Below are 16,256 nucleotides of genomic sequence, written 5' to 3'. Positions count from 1 at the left end.
CCTAATCACATTATGATTTTCCAAGTATCCTGCTATAACCTCCTTAATAATGGATTCTAGTAATTTCCCTATGACAGGTGTTAAGCTAATTGACCTATAGTTTCTCCCTGTCTCCCTCCTTTCTTGAATAAAGGTGTTACATTAGCTATTTTCCAATCTGGGACCCTTCCAGAATCCAAGGAGTTTTGGAAGATTATAGCCAATGCATCTACTATCTCTGCAGCCATTTATTTTAAGACCGTAGGATGCAGGCCACCTGATCCTGGGGACTTCTCAGCTTTTATGTCCAACAGTTTTGCCAGCACCTTTTCCCTAGAGATTGTAATTGTTTTAAGTTCCACCCTCTGGTTCACCTTTTAATTTTCAAGTATCTATGGGAAGTTTTCTAAGTCTTTTACAGTGAAGACAGACACAAAATACCTGTTCAACACCTCCGCCATTTCCTCGTTTTTCCATTATCAATTACTCAGACTCATTCTCTAGGGGATCAACACTAGCTTTAGTTACTCTTTTCCTATTAAATACTTGTAGGAACTCTTCCTGTCTGTTAGATTAGTAGTTATCTTTCTCTCATACACTACTTTCTCCCTCTTTGTTTTTATTGGTCATTCTTTGCTAGTCCTTAAAATCTGACCGACAACTAATATTTGCAGATTTGAACAGTGTTTCTTTCAATTCAGCCACAGATGATGCGTACTTCTCCAAGAATCTTTCTTTCTCACTGGGATTAATCTTTGCTGAGAGTTATTAAGTATCTCCTTAAAAGTCTGCCACTGCATCTCTACTGTCCTACCTTTTAACCTAGTTTCCCAGTTCACTTTGGCCAGGATCAGGACCGGGAATTCATCCAGGTGTCAGGCTCCTGAACCCGCGTTGCAAATCCAACCCATGACCCCAGGATATTCCCTCACCCGGTTTCCATCAATTTACGTGCAGCAAGATCCCACAAGCAGCAGTGAGATAAACAACCAAATAATGTACTTTAGTGGTGTCTAGAACACCCCCGCTCTCCTTTGAAATAGTGCCATGCAATCATTATCCTCACCTAAGAGGGCAGGCAGGGCCTCCATTTAACATCTTATCCAAACAACAGCACCTCCCTCAGTACTGACCTTCCGACAGTGCAGCGCTCTCTCAGTACTGTCCCTCTGACAATAAAGTGCTCCCTCAGTACCGAGCTTCTGACTGTGTAGTGTTCCCTCGGTGCTGATGCTCTGACAGCGCAGCACTCCCTCAGTAATGACACTCTGACAGCGCAGCATTCCCTCAGTACTACCCCTCCGAGAGTGAAGCACACCCTGAGTACTGACCCTCTGACAGTGAAGCACTCCCTCGGTACTGACTCTCTGACAGTGAAGCACTCCCTCGGTACTAACTCTCTGACAGTGAAGCACTCCCTCAGTACTGCCCCTCTGACAGTGCAGCACTCCCTCAGTACTGACCCTCCGACAGTGCAGCACTCCTTCAGTACTGACCCTCCGACAGTGCAGTACTCCCTCAGTACTGACCCTCTGACAGTGCAGCACTCCCTCATTATTGCCCCTCTGACAGTGCAGCACTCCCTCAGTACTGACCCTCCGACAGTGCAGCGCTCCCTCAGTACAGTCCTTCTGACAGTGCAACACTCCCTCAGTACAGCCCCTCTGACAGTGCAGCACTCACTCAGTACTGACCCTCTGACAGTGCAGCACTCACTCAGTACAGTCCTTCTGACAGTGCAGCACTCACTCAGTACAGCCCCTCTGACAGTGCAGCACTCCCTCAGTACTGCACTAGGAGTATGAGCCTCGATTTTGTGCTCAAGTCTAGTGTGACTGGAACCCACTACCTCTGACTGAAGTAAGAGCATTAACGCTGAGCCACAGGTGATACTGGTTGCTTAGAGCAATGAATGTCACATGGAGGTTAATCCAAGAGCAGGAATGAACTAATAGCGGGCTGACCCTAACTGAAGGACCTAATATTCATGGATGAAATGACTGTGTCAAGTCTTCTTTCTGGTTTTAGTTTGCGATTGATAAAAGCTCCCTCATCAGTGCCATTAAATGGCGTTCCATCTCATTATAGCACACAATGAATTTCAAAACCTGTCAGTCACAGAGCTGCAGCGCAAACTCAAAGTGACACTTTATAAAGCAGAGTGGCACAGCTATATAGATGAAACAATCTCCAAAATGGACCTGTGCACAAAGGTGATGTGTTCTCCATCAGTCCTGTCAGGACAGTATATCAAAGTTAACACAAAAATAAAGCAGAAAGAGCAGATGAGGAGTAGACTTTTGGGCTCATCGGCCTGAGGAATAAAACACTGATCACTTCAGGCAGACAGTGCCAGTTCAAGTGCTCTCAGGTTCTACAGAAGCAGAGTAAAGTTCCCTCTCTGCACCAACCCCAGGGGCACATTCTACCAGATCAGCTCCTCTCATTGCCCATCCTGTGGTCAGTTAGACGCAGTTTGTGCTGTTGTGACCCTGCTAACTCTCAAAACCATTTCTCAAACTATTAAGGATCAATTACAATAGCCTCTGACGAGAAGAATCAAGGCACCAGAGTTCAGGCAATCACAAGGCTTGCTTGACCACTGACTTGCACATTGCCATTTTGTTTGGGGCCTTCACTGGGGTGGCCTTGGTGGTTGCCTGAGTCTGATTAAAGTAGTTAAATTGGACTCCTACACAGCTACAATGTAGAAAGGGTAAGCAGGTTATTTTGCAGGCCTAATTACACTTAAGAAAAAATAAGACTGATGCCTGCTTGCTACTGGGGGAAAAAAAATGAAACAGAAAGTGATACAAGTCTGACGACATATTTGAGGGATTAGAGTTTACACTTGACCGGTCTGGTTTTTTTGGTGAAATTTACCATAAACTGATGTAACCGATGCAAAAGAAGGCAGAATTTTAAGAGCAAGCTGAATTCAGCACCATTTTAGTTTCTCTGATCTTTTGTGCTAGTTTAAAAAGAATCGTGCTGGAAGCAGAATCCACTGGCCACGCCTAAATTGAATTAATCATGATGGCGAGTTTCTGCCAACCGTGCTTCTTCGCAGGTTCTTGAGGAAGTTCAAAAAGTTAACCTGCAACAGGCAATCGGCATGTTTTCAAATCTTATAGATTTTCTAAAAATTTAGCAAGAAACTGACTACCATACCCCAACATAAATAACTGATGTTTCTGTAGGGGTTAAAAGATCATTTTCAGTGATTACAGATTGGGTCACTCACAGATGATGGACGAGACACTCTGGCTAAAAGTTCTTCTCTTTCTGCGACAAACCCATTTTCAGCTTCAGAAAAACATTACATTTTAAAACTCTGCAAAATCGTGCTGGATCAAGGCAGATTTTACATTTGATGATATCCAAATGAGGTCGAGCAGAAACCCGAGAGAAAAAGCTTCTCAAAGTGAGCGGAATTCTAGGTGCAATTTTGCGCCCAGATCACAGAAAGCACCCAAGATGGAGGCTCTCCATCCACAGGCCTTTCCACCATGGACTTAATCAAGGTAGAGATGGGAAGGTTGGGGTTCCACACCTGCCCCGCCCACCACCAAACTTGCCATGTGGGAGGGCACGAGATTCCGTCTATTAATTCTATTTCTCTCACCAAAGATACTGCCTGATCTACTGAGTATTTCCAGCATTTTCTGTTCTTATAGCTTCTGCCCGCTTGCATTCTCATCCTCTAGATATAAAGGCCAGCATCCCTTTAGTCTTTTTGATTAAATCTGTACCTGTTCAGGATACTTTAACGATCTTTGTGAATGTATCCCCAAGTCTCTTTGGATCTCCACTGTTTCTAGCTTTTCACCATTTAGAATGTCCCCTCTTCCATCCGTTTCATGACCAAGGTGCATGATCTTATATTTGCCTGCAGGCAGACAACGAGAGAGGGAGAAAGGCACACACACTGGTGTAAAACCACAGAACAATCCAACCTTATTTAAACTGAATCTGAGGGTGGAACAATAAAGTTGAAAGTAATCTGCACGGTATTGTGAGATAAGTGGCACTTTGCTTATGAATCAAGCCTCAATTTATATTGAACGGCAACAAGCAAAATGGTCCTTCAGATCTCTGATCTGTGCCCATTATACTTCTACAGTCAACCTCATGCTGGGTTAAATAAAAATAATACAAATGGCCTTCAACTGAATCTCTTAGTGAGATGGTAGGGTACAATCAAACATGATTAATTTTTTAGTATGTGTTCATAATACAAAGTGCTTTTGAGTATTTAAGAGATGATTCACAATAGAGTTTGCTGTATGGAATGCAATCAAGGAAACATTGAGATTCTAACTAAATCTGAGATCCAGGTTTATCAGTAGAGGGCTCATTCCAATTTATTCATGGCCAACTCAAGTTTATAAAATCAGATTTCAAATCATACAAAAGGCCCTGTTCTTTCAGAGAAAATGGGGATGCACGCTCCTGAAGAGATGGTTTGCTGTTATTTGTGCTGTTTTGCACAGAACATAGTGGTTTTTTTTTTGGGGTGGGTGGGGGGCAGTTGGTTATAGCTGGTGAAAGCATGGGATTGTCCAGTTAGTGCTTCATTCGTACTCTGAGTTCGTGTTGACCAAACTGCAGCATCCAGTTCCTCAGTGGTGACAGGTCCTGGCATCCACAGCCCTGGTGGACACATAGACCCATTTCCTGGTCATTATTGCTCATCTGATGGGTCTAAGATAGCATCTGTTTCTCTGACCTAATGGGTCTGTAATATTAACTTAAGATAAAAGCAAAAAACTGCGGATGCTGGAAATCCAAAACAAAAATAAAAATACCTGGAAAAACTCAGCAGGTCTGACAGCATCTGAGGAGAGGAACACAGTTAACGTTTTGAGTCCGTATGACTCTTCAACAGAACTAAGGAAAAATAGAAAAGAGGTGAAATATAAGCTGGTTTGGGGGGGGGGGGGGGGGGGGAACAGGTAGAGCTGGATAGAGGGCCAGTGATAGGTGGAGATTTCCAAAATATGTCATAGACAAAAGAACAAAGAAGTGTTGACGGTGGTGATATTAGCTAAGAAATGTGCTAATAGGTGACATTAAGGGTAGAAAGCAGGATGAGCAAGGTACAGATAGGCCTAGTGGGGGTGGGGTGGCGGGGAAGGGATCGAAATAGGCTAAAAGGTGGAGATAAAACAATGGATGGAGATACATTTCAAAATAATGGAAATAGGTGGGATAAGAAAAATCTATATAAATTATTGGAAAAAAGGGGGATCGGAAAGGGGGTGGGGATGGAGGAGAGAGTTCATGATCTAAAATTGTTGAACTCAATATTCAGTCCGGAAGGCTGTAAAGTGCCTAGTCGGAAGATGAGGTGCTGTTCCTCCAGTTTGCGCTGAGCTTCACTGGAACATTGCAGCAGGCCAAGGATGGACATGTGGGCATGAGAGCAGGGTGGAGTGTTAAAATGGCAAGCGACAGGGAGGTCTGGTCATGCTTGCGGACAGACCGAAGGTGTTCCGCAAAGCAGTCACCCAGTTTGCGTTTGGTCTCTCCAATGTAGAGGAAACTGCATTGGGAGCAGCGAATGCAGTAGACTAAATTGAGGGAAGTGCAAGTGAAATGCTGCTTCACTTGAAAGGAATGTTTGGATCCTTGGACGGTGAGGAGAGGGGAAGTAAAGGGGCAGGTGTTGCACCTTCTGCAGTTGCATGGGAAGGTACTGTGGGAGGGGGTTGAGGTGTAGGAGGTGATGGAGGGGGTTGAGGTGTAGGAGGAGTGGACCAGGGTGTCCTGGAGGGAACGATCCCTGTGGAATGCCGCCAGGGGGGGTGAAGGGAAGATGTGTTTGGTGGTGGCATCATGCTGGAGTTGGCGGGAATGATCCTTTGAATGCGGAGACTGGTGGGGTGATAAGTGAGGACAAGGGGAACCCTATCATGGTTCTGGGAGGGAGAGGAAGGTGTGAGGGCGGATGCACGGGAGATGGGCCGGACACGGTTAAGGGCCCTGTCAACCACCTTGGGTAGAAAACCTCGGTTAAGGAAGAAGGAAGACATGTCAGAGGAAGTGTTTTTGAAGTGGCATCATCAGAACAGATGCGACGGAGACGAAGGAACTGAATGGGATGGAGTCCTTACAGGAAGTGGGTTGTGAGGAGCTGTAGTCAAGGTAGCTGTGGGAGTTGGTGGGCTTGTAATGAATATTGGTGGACAGTCTATCACCAGAAATTGAGACAGAGAGATCAAGGAAGGGAAGGGAAGTGTCAGAGATGGACCATGTGAAAATGATGGAGAGGTGGAAATTGGAAGCAAAATTAATAAACTTTTCCAGGTCCAGACGAGAGCATGAAGCAGCACCGAAGTAATCATTGATGTACCGGAGAAAGAGTTGTAGGAGGGGGCCGGAGTAGGACTGGAACAAGGAATGTTCCACATACCCCATATAGAGACAGGCATAGCTGGGGCCCATGCGGGTACCCACAGCCACACCTTTTATTTGGAGGAAGTAAGATGAGTTTAAGGAGAAATTGTTCAGTAAGAGAACAAGTTCAGCCAGACGGAGGAGAGTAGTGGTGGATGGGGATTGTTTGGGCCTCTGTTCGAGGAAGAAGCAGAGAGCCATCAGACCATCCCGGTGGGGGGGTGGAGGTGTAGAGGGATTGGACGTCCATGGTGAAGAGGAGGCGGTTGGGGCCAGGGAACTGGAAATTGTTGATATGATGTAGGGTGTCAGAGGAATTACGGATGTAGGTGGGAAGGGACTGGACAAGGGGAGAGAGAATGGAGTCAAGATAGCAAGAAATGAGTTCCGTGGGGCAGGAACAGGCTGACACGATCGGTCTGCCGGGACAGTCCTGTTTGTGGATTTTGGGTAGGAGGTAGAAGCGGGCCGTCCGAGGTTGGGAGACTATGAGGTTGGAAACTGTAGAAGGAAGATCTCCCTGTAATATTAACTTCTTGGTCTGCCTGATACGTATCTGTGTGGCTACCTAAATGTTTTGCTTCCATTGTTCCTACTTCCACCAGTCTTTCATTTCCTCTCACAAAGACACACTGAGGCCAAATATGTATTCACCATGAAAAGGTAAGTGGATAAATATTTGCCAAATTAAAATGTAAAAAGCTATAAGGGAAGGGACTGGGGATAGGAACAAGTGGCTAGCTCGCGCAGATAACTCGCACTGGTCCAATGGGTTGAATGTCCTCCTTCCATCCTGTGAAATTCTGTGGTGGAGGGTGTGGGGAAATTTCTGACAGGGTTCAACCACTGTAACATTGGTTTCTACATCTCTTCTGCCAAAGCTACTACAGGTGAGATAAAGAATCCTTGTGGAAATTTGCCCCCAGTGTATCTACTTGTGCCTGCAGCAAACTAAAGAGATTTTTGTCCCCTCCCCTCTCTTCTCAACCTCCACTTCACCCAATGCTTTGATGATGTTTCCCAGTTGGAAACTTATTCCATGTAAATTCTGTACTTACATCTTGACCAGTACAGCAGATCCAATACACTGTGCTACTGTAGTACAGAGCAGCAGCTATCAATGTCTGTAATGGTGAGACCACCTATTTTCTGTAACATCACCTGACTTAATCGTTCCTGTCTCAGCTTATCTGCTGCTGACACTCTCATTCATTCATTTTGTTACTTTGATACTCAACTATTCTAACATTGTCCTAGCTGTTCTCCCACATACAACCCTCTGTAAACTTGAGATCATCCAAAACTCTGCTGCCTGTGTCTTAAATTGCACTAAGTTCTGTTTCCCTATCACCCCCTGTGCTCACTGACCTACACTGACCTCTAGTCAAGCAACACCTTGATGTTAAAATTCTCATCCTGGTTTATAAATCCCTCCATGGCCTCACCTCTCCCTATCTCTGTAAACTTCTCCAGTCCAAAATCCTCTGAGGCTCTGCACTGCTCTAATTCTGGCTTCTTCTGGACCCCCAATTTTATAATCACTCCATTGGTGGCTATGCCTTCAGTTGCCCGGTCCCTAAGCTATAGAATTCCCTCCCTACAACACTCTGCCTCTCTATTTGCTTTCCTCCTTTAAGACACTTCTTAAGACCAACCTCTTTAACCAAGCCTTTGATCACTTCACCTAATATCTCATTATGTGGCTCAGTGTCATACATTGTTTTACAATGTTCCTGTGAAGTGTTTGGGATATTGTATTATGTTAAAGGTGCAATATAAATAAGTTATATAAATATAAGCTATTGTGTTGCAGTTGAATAGAGGTACACACAATGCTTTGTATGACATAATAATGGCGATAAGGTAGTACAGAATTTACAGAAACAGGCCATTAGGCTCAACTGGTCCAGCCACACGAGCTTCTTCCCAATCCTCTTCATCTCAGCCTATCAGTATAACCTTTGTTTGCTTTCTCCCACAAGTATTTATCTAACTTCGCTCAACCATTTCATGTGATAGTGATTCTCAGCACTCTCTGGGTATGCAACAGATGGTTCAGGGAGCTTTGAAAATTCAGGAACGATGCAAATGAATATAAGGTTCAGGATGCAGAGAAGAAGGGATGTTATGTAGGGCAGACCTTAAAATAGAAAAGACAGCCTGAGAAAGACAAGCTCACACTCTGGCTGCAATGTGATTTGGATCTAATCCAGTTTCATGCATCACAGCATCTGTGGGGACAAGTAGATTAAGGTTAGGACTGATGCCAATGAAGATCTCAATTATTGAAATTATCCAAACAATTTCAATGAACTACTTTATACCCAACAGTATCATGTGAAGTGTAAGGATGGTGAGAGGCAGCTGCATTTTCTCTGCTTAGTAAAGGCATGGGTCTCATTACAGAGTTAAGATTTGTTAAAGCACTCTTTGTAAAACACTGGAGGCATTTTCTTTCCATTTGGTATCTTTTTATGTGTTTTGAATAACATTAAAACTTTGTCTAATTGTTTAACATTGCAACATATGCACTGTGAAAACGCAAAAGGTTCATATTGATCTAATTAGTGAGTTAGGGATTTGATGCTAACATACACTGCAGTTCCTGTGCTTTCTGTCATTACAACTCAGATGGTTCTCTGAATAATTGGAGAGAAATAAACTTTTTTCCTCTCAGTAGAAGAATATATTTTAAAAATAGAAACTATCATGTTGCAATTTATTCTATAATCATCTTATTGTTGTGTCAGTGGAAGCATAGGTAATTAAAGAAGTCAAATTACCTCAACTCTTTTTAAGTAATCTCAACACTACCTACTCCCCATATCCCTCAATCCCACCTATCCATTTCTCTTTAGTGATCACTGCCAAGGCCAGCAATTGTTGCCCATCCCTAATTGCGCTTGAATTAAGTAGCTTGCCGGACCATTTCAGAGGGCAGTTAAGAGTCAGCCACATGTAGGCTAGACCAGGTAAGGATGGCAGATTTCTTTCCCGACGGAACATTAGTGAATCAGATGGGTTTTTACAACAATTGAGGATAGATTCCTGGTAACTATTACTGAGACTAGCTTTCAATTCCAGATTTATTAATTAAATTTAAATTCAATGCCGTGATGGGATTTGAACCCGTATCCCCCAGAACATAAATTGGGCCTACAGATCACTAGTCCAGTGACATTACCATGACTCCACCATTTCCCCCCGTATGTTGCAATCCCAACTACCTACCTTCTCCCCATATTGTTCATCTTTTCCTCCCTACAAACATACATCACAGAATCACTGTGCAGAAGAGGCCCTTTGGCCTTTCGAGTCTGCACCTACATGTGAGAAACACCTGACCTACCTACCTAATCCCATTTACCAGCACTTGGCCCATAGCCTTGAATGTTATGACGTGCCAAGTGCTCATTCAGGTACATTTTAAAGGATGTGAGGCAACCTGCCTCCACCACCCTCCCAGGCAGCGCATTCCAGACCATCACCACCCTCTGGGTGAAAAAGTTTTTCCTCACATTCCCCTCTCAACCTCCTGCCCCTCACCTTGAACTTGTGTCCCTTGGTGACTGACCCTTCAACTAAGGGGAACAGCTGCTCCCTATCTACCCTGTCCATGCCCCTCAACCTTGAACAGGTCGCCCCCTCAGTCTTCTCTGCTCCAACGAAAACAAATCACGCTCCCCCCATGGAACCATGGTTGTGTTCAATGATCTTCCTTGGTATCTTATTCCACGGCTGGATTACCCTCTGGCTCCCAATATCCACTGTGTTTAGGTCAAATCTCACTGCACCAGCACTTATTCTAACTCATTGTTTTCCAGGATGTCACCACCATGGAACTCTTTTACCTCAGTTTTTTCTTCCTCCTACAGTGTTTAACCCAGTCTTGGAGTCCCCAGATGTTATTGCTGACATAGCTCATTTTTTGTATCATTTGCAATGTTGATATCCTGCTCTTTAGGCATTAGCCCTTCACCTGGTTTCTTAATAGAAACAAATTATGCCCCAAATAGACCCTTGCGGAAGGTTAAAAGAGACTAATCTTCCCTTAAGTATTGAAATTAAATGCTCCGTTATTCATAATGCTCAAGTAATTTCTGGATTTATTTGGAGCTTAAAAGTTCTCTAGGTTCTTAAACGTTCATCTGTTCTCAGTTTCATTATCAGTTGTATATATATTTGTGTCGAGGTATCAGTAAAAGTCAACTGTAATGGCACAGCCGATGGTAAATACTGAGCTGCTCAAATCCCAGAGGAAAACTTGAAACAACTGCCACAACTTGTTTTGCAATTTCGAGATACGTGCTTTGAATTCAGTAGTAATAAGACCACCAAGCCTTAACTAAGGTTTATTCCAAAACTAAATTAAACCTTTATGAATAGAAGAAATTATTTTAAATACATACATGGATCTACAAATTACTACTATAGTAAATTCTAAATCACCTAATTAACCTAGCTCCCAGTTACACTTCTGTTAAGGCAACAGTAAGACATTTGGGCAGGATCTTCCAGTTGGCAGGCAGGATCTTCCGGTTGGCGAGCGGGGGTGGGGCCTGCTCGCCCACACATAAAATGACGCGGGATGACGTCAGGTGGAACTCCCAACGTCATCCCGCGGCGTTTCCATTTTCAGGTTGGCGGGGGTGCAGCTGAGACAGCTGTGCGCCCGCCGACCTGTCATCAGCCTATTGAGGCCATTGAGAAACTAATTAAAATCATTAATGGACCTGCTTGTCTAACCTTAAGGTTGGCGGGCAGGCCGGGAGCCCTGGCGGGCTTCAGAAAAAGCATGAAGCCTTATCCACGGGTGGGATGAGGTTTCATGAGGTTATTTAAATTTTTAATAAAAGTTTCAGTTAAAGTTATGGACATGTCACATGAGGGATCATGTCAGGGAAATTTTTCTATCATTTTTATTGCAAATTTTAATTCGGAGCCGATCTCCCTGAGGCAGCACTTAGCCTCAGGTAGATCAGCGCACTCTTTCACGCACATGTGCTTAGCACTTCCCGGCGGACATCATGCTGGGCAGGCCTTAATTGGCCCACCCACGTAAAATGGCAGCACGCCCCCAATTGGGGGCACGGATCAGAGGCGCGCCCGCTCCCGCATTCCACCCCCCCCTCCCCCCCCCACAACGGGGGGAAATTTTTCCCATAGATTTAAAAGACCCAAACAAAGAAACATGATACCCTGAACAATCCAATTCAAAGTGAATTTTTTTAAATTCATGGATGTGGGCATCACTGGCTAGGCCAGCATTTATTGCCCATCCCTAATTGCCCTTGTTTAGGTATTGGGTATTTAAGACTCTTTGGGTCTGGAGTCACATGTAGGCCAGACCAGGTGAAGATGGCAGATTTCCTTCCTTAAAAGACATTAGTGAACCAGATAAGTTTACGACAATCGATAATGGTTTCATGGTCATCATTAAACTTTTAATTCCAGATTTTTATTGAATTCAAATGCCACCATCTGCCATGGCAAGATTTGAACCCCCAGCTCCCCATAATGCTACCCTGGGTCACTAGTCCAGCAACAATACCACTATGCCATGGCCTCCCCTTCTTAACTTTAGTTTGTTGTAGAAAGCAGCTTGAGGCATAGATGTTGAAGGCTTTTCACACTCGTTAGTCTTAAAATGTCTCCCCTTACACAAATTCTTCACTCCTTTATACAAATTTTCCCCTTTGAATGCAAATTCCCATTGTTTCGCTATGTCTTTGGGCTTTACCTTTCTGATAATAAAATCTCTCCTAGTACTAATTTTACCAGTAATCTTTGGGAAAAATAAACACACTGTTTCTAAACTTCACCTGGCTAGGTGACACATTTCACCCCTCCTTTGAAAACAATCAAGTCATTTAAAAATTCAAATATTCCCTTTAGCCCTGTGTCTACCTACTTAACATTTCAAACCTAGCTTATATTCTAATACATCAAAGCCTTCAGACCAGCTGCCTTTAATTCAATTAAATCACACACACAAACATAGGCACAGACCCCACTGTTATTCTACTTAACAATAAATTCCAATAATATTATAACAGTTACTATATCTTTCTGGCACAACTGAAAAAGTAGGTTAGCTGTTGGTCTTCCATCTGCGCCCTGAGATAAAACCCAGTTGTGACTGTGGGTTTCCTCTAACTGCGAGCTATAGATTTGAACAACCTCAAATGTAATTCCTTGGTCAATGCCAATCAAAGTGATAGGGTACCTTCTTTAAATTTGTTCATGGGGTGTGGGCATCGCTGGCTAGGCCAGCATTTATTGCCCATCTTTAATTGTCATTGAGGTGGTGGTGAGCTGCCTTCTTGAACTGCTGCAGTCTGTGTGGTGTAGGTACACCCACAGCGCTGCTAGGGAAGGAGTTCCAGGATTTGGGGGGGTGGAGCGCCAATGAAATAGACTGCTTTGCCCTTCATGGTGTCAAACTTCTTGAGTGTTGTTGGAGCTCTAATTGTAATAGTCCAGATAGTACTTAAGCCAATTTAAAACCAAACCTGACTGTGGGAGAGGCATCTGGGGAGATCAGTGGGTGAGGGGGACAATTTTAAGATGAGTAGAGTGGTGACACTGTAAGTAATAGTGCTAGAGTGGCACCTGCCCTGGAGAGGGAGCTGGAAGCACTCATTGGAAAATATGAATCATTTTCAGTAAGATTAAATGTGACAGACAGGCATAATCGAAATGGTGTGAAACAAATGCATTAAACGCACAAGACTGTTAAAGTGTGAAAGTTGTAAGGATAGACATCCCAATGTTGGGTCAGGCACAGAGACTGAGAGAGGGAAGCAGTAATGTTCATCTCTGAAGTTTTAAATGGGTCCCATTAGCTGATTCAGCTGATGGATTTATTTTAAGTGGCTCCAACAATCTAACATTTTGTTTTGTCACAATCCAGAAACTTCTTAAACCTTATTGCACATTGGCATAGAAACTAATACAATTGGATTAAAATGACAATCTTTATTACAAACAAGAGCTGATACATTTCAGTTAAGTGCTTAGAGTCCTGTCTGGGCAGAAATGATTCTGTAGAGATTCAATCCCTTTAATTGTCCTCTCCAATCCTAAATGTTTAATTAAATCATTTCTATTTGTGTACTTTCTGTTTATAAAATTCTAACCTCCATAGTTTAATTGTGTGTCTCCTATCATGCTCCTCTCCTCCATTACAACAGTGATTGCACTTTAACATTACTGCTGGATCTGGTAGTCTGATTGGCCAGGATTTTCCAGCCCCACCATGGTGGGATCTGCCGTGGGGGATGTGGCAGGCCAGCCAAAAGTCCATTGGCTTTCGGCGGTGCCGGAAGATCCTGCCAGCGGGCGGGGCTGTAATATCTCGGCCATTGTTTCCATCCTATTCTTGCCCCACAGAATTGATTTCTTCCAATCTCGAGTCCGTGGGCTGAATTTTACCGGGGGCCACATTGCTCACCACCCCCCCTCCATCCCTCGGAAGGAATGTTGGACATCAGCTGAGCCACGTTAAACAAGGCCACCCTGTAGTAATAAAACGCTGCCAGTGGCATGAACGAGGTGACAGTGGGACTTCCACTCCTCAGTGGGAGCAAGTCCTGTCCTTGAAATCTGCTGAACAATCTGATTAGCCGGCAGCTCTAGCAGTTCCAACAATGCCAGAACTGTGTACTAGACGCTGCTGTGTTTGCAAGCAGGACCCAGGATGAACACAGCCATGGTCTCCAGATCCAGGTAAGTCCCGGGTTTTTGTCAGGGTAGGATCAGGAAGCCTAAAGAGAGAGGGTGCAAGAGGCGTGGGGAGTGGGTTTTGGAGGCCAGGCAGGGAGGAACAAAGAGGGATGTATCATCCTGTTTACATATGCTACCAACACTTCACTTAGTTTTTCCTATTGGAATTATTTAGACTAGCCCATTTACCTTAAAGATTGGCTCTGTGTTAAACACAACTTGAATTTATATAGCACCTTTAATGTAAAACATCCCAAGGCACTTCACAGAAGCATTAATAGACAAATATTGACAGGGTCACATAAGGAGATTGTAGTACAGATGGCCAAAAGCTTAATCAAAGGTCAGTTTGAAGGAGCATCTTAAAGAATGAGATGAAACATTTAAGTTACGAAGAGAGGTTGGATAGACTTGGGTTGTTTTCGTTGGAGCATAGAAGACTGAGGGGCGACCTGATCGAGGTGTACAAGATTATGAGGGGCATGGACAGGGTGGATAGGGAGCACCTGTTCCCCTTAGTTGAAGGGTCAGTCACAAGGGGACATAAGTTCAAGGTGAGGGGCAGGAGGTTTAGGGGGGATGTGAGGAAAAACTTTTTTACCCAGAGGGCGGTGACAGTCTGGAATGCAGTGCCTGGGAGGGTGGTGGAGGCGGGTTGCCTCACATCCTTTAAAAAGTACCTGGATGAGCACTTGGCATGTCATAACATTCAAGGCTATGGGCCAAGTGCTGGTAAATGAGATTAGGTAGGTAGGTCAGGTGTTTCTCACGTTTCGGTGCAGACTCGATGGGCCGAAGGGTCTCTTCTGCACTGTGATTCTGTGAGGTGGAGATATTTAGGGAGGGAATTCCAGAGCTTAGAACCAAGGAAGCTCAAGGGCTTCCAATGGCTGCCAATCATGAGGTAAAATCTGAAAGGGATACACAAGAGGTCAGAATTGAAGGAGTGTAGCGATCTTGGAGGGTTGTAAGGTTGGAGGTAATAGAGATAGGGAAGGGTGAGGCCATGGAAGGATTTGAAAACAAGCTTCAATACCAAACAGAAACCTTAGGCTTTATTGGCAAACTTCACACATGAAGAGTAAGCATTTAATCAGTCAGAGGAGGAGGAAAACGATAGAGGGAAAAATGGCCATTCTAAACAGAGAAAGTATGAGTACTCCTGGTCCTGGAGCACATATTGAAACAGGATAGTCCAATATTTCTTCTTGTGTGTTGAAATTCTACTGCATCCCACAGGATTGTGAGGTCTGGAAACCCAGAAGGAAAAAACAGTTTGGACCAGTACACTTATTTCTCACTTTTTACTGGTGTTCCATTTTAAGGTATACAAGACCAGTTCGGACCAATATTCTTATTTCCCAGTCTTTACTGTTTTTTCCTTACTCCACATTATTAATGTCAAACCAACTTTAGATCATGTTCAATTGACGATCTCTGGTACCAGGAGTTGATTCTACCTGTTTTCAAACCCCTCCACAGCCTCGTCCCTCCCTACCTCTGTAACCTCTCCAACCCTCTGAGATCTCTGCAATCTTCCATTTCTGACCTATTGCGCTGCCGCAATCATCATCGACCCTCCATTGGCGGCTGTGCCTTCAGCTGCCTGGGCTCTAAGCTCTGCAATTCCCTCCCTATACCTCGCTGCCTCTCCCTCTCCTCCTTTAAGACTACCTCTTTAGTTCACCAGCCCTAGTATCTCTTAGAGTGGCTTCGTGTCAAATTTTATTCAATAATGCTCCTGTAAAGTGCTTGGGGGTGTTTTACTGCATTAAAGATGCTATATAAATGCAGTTTGTTTCAGTAATTGAGTCATTGAGGTGGAGGAGAGAAGGATACAATTTGCCTCAGTTCCTAGGTTGCTATGTTCCTCAGTTGCTATGGCGTGCATGTCACCAAGCCCCTTTACACTTCGTGCCACTTGCACTGGAACTGGAGATATATTTTAGGCCATCATGCAAGGGTGCATTTGCCTCATATTTTATTCCTGTCACAATTTTTCTGCATAAATTTTGAATGTTTACAAAATCTGCCCACATTTGCCTGTGTGGTTTGGAGCTATCATGTTCTTTATCATCATTTTCCTGTCGAGATAGTCAGATGTAAATGTTTCTCAGCTCTCTCTCAGAAAGATGAAGTAATCAAAATGTCTC

The sequence above is a fragment of the Cetorhinus maximus genome, chromosome 32 (genome assembly GCF_964194155.1).
Source record: "Cetorhinus maximus chromosome 32, sCetMax3.hap1.1, whole genome shotgun sequence".
Taxonomy (NCBI): Eukaryota; Metazoa; Chordata; class Chondrichthyes; order Lamniformes; family Cetorhinidae; genus Cetorhinus; species Cetorhinus maximus.
Note: the sequence above shows the minus strand (reverse complement) of the source record.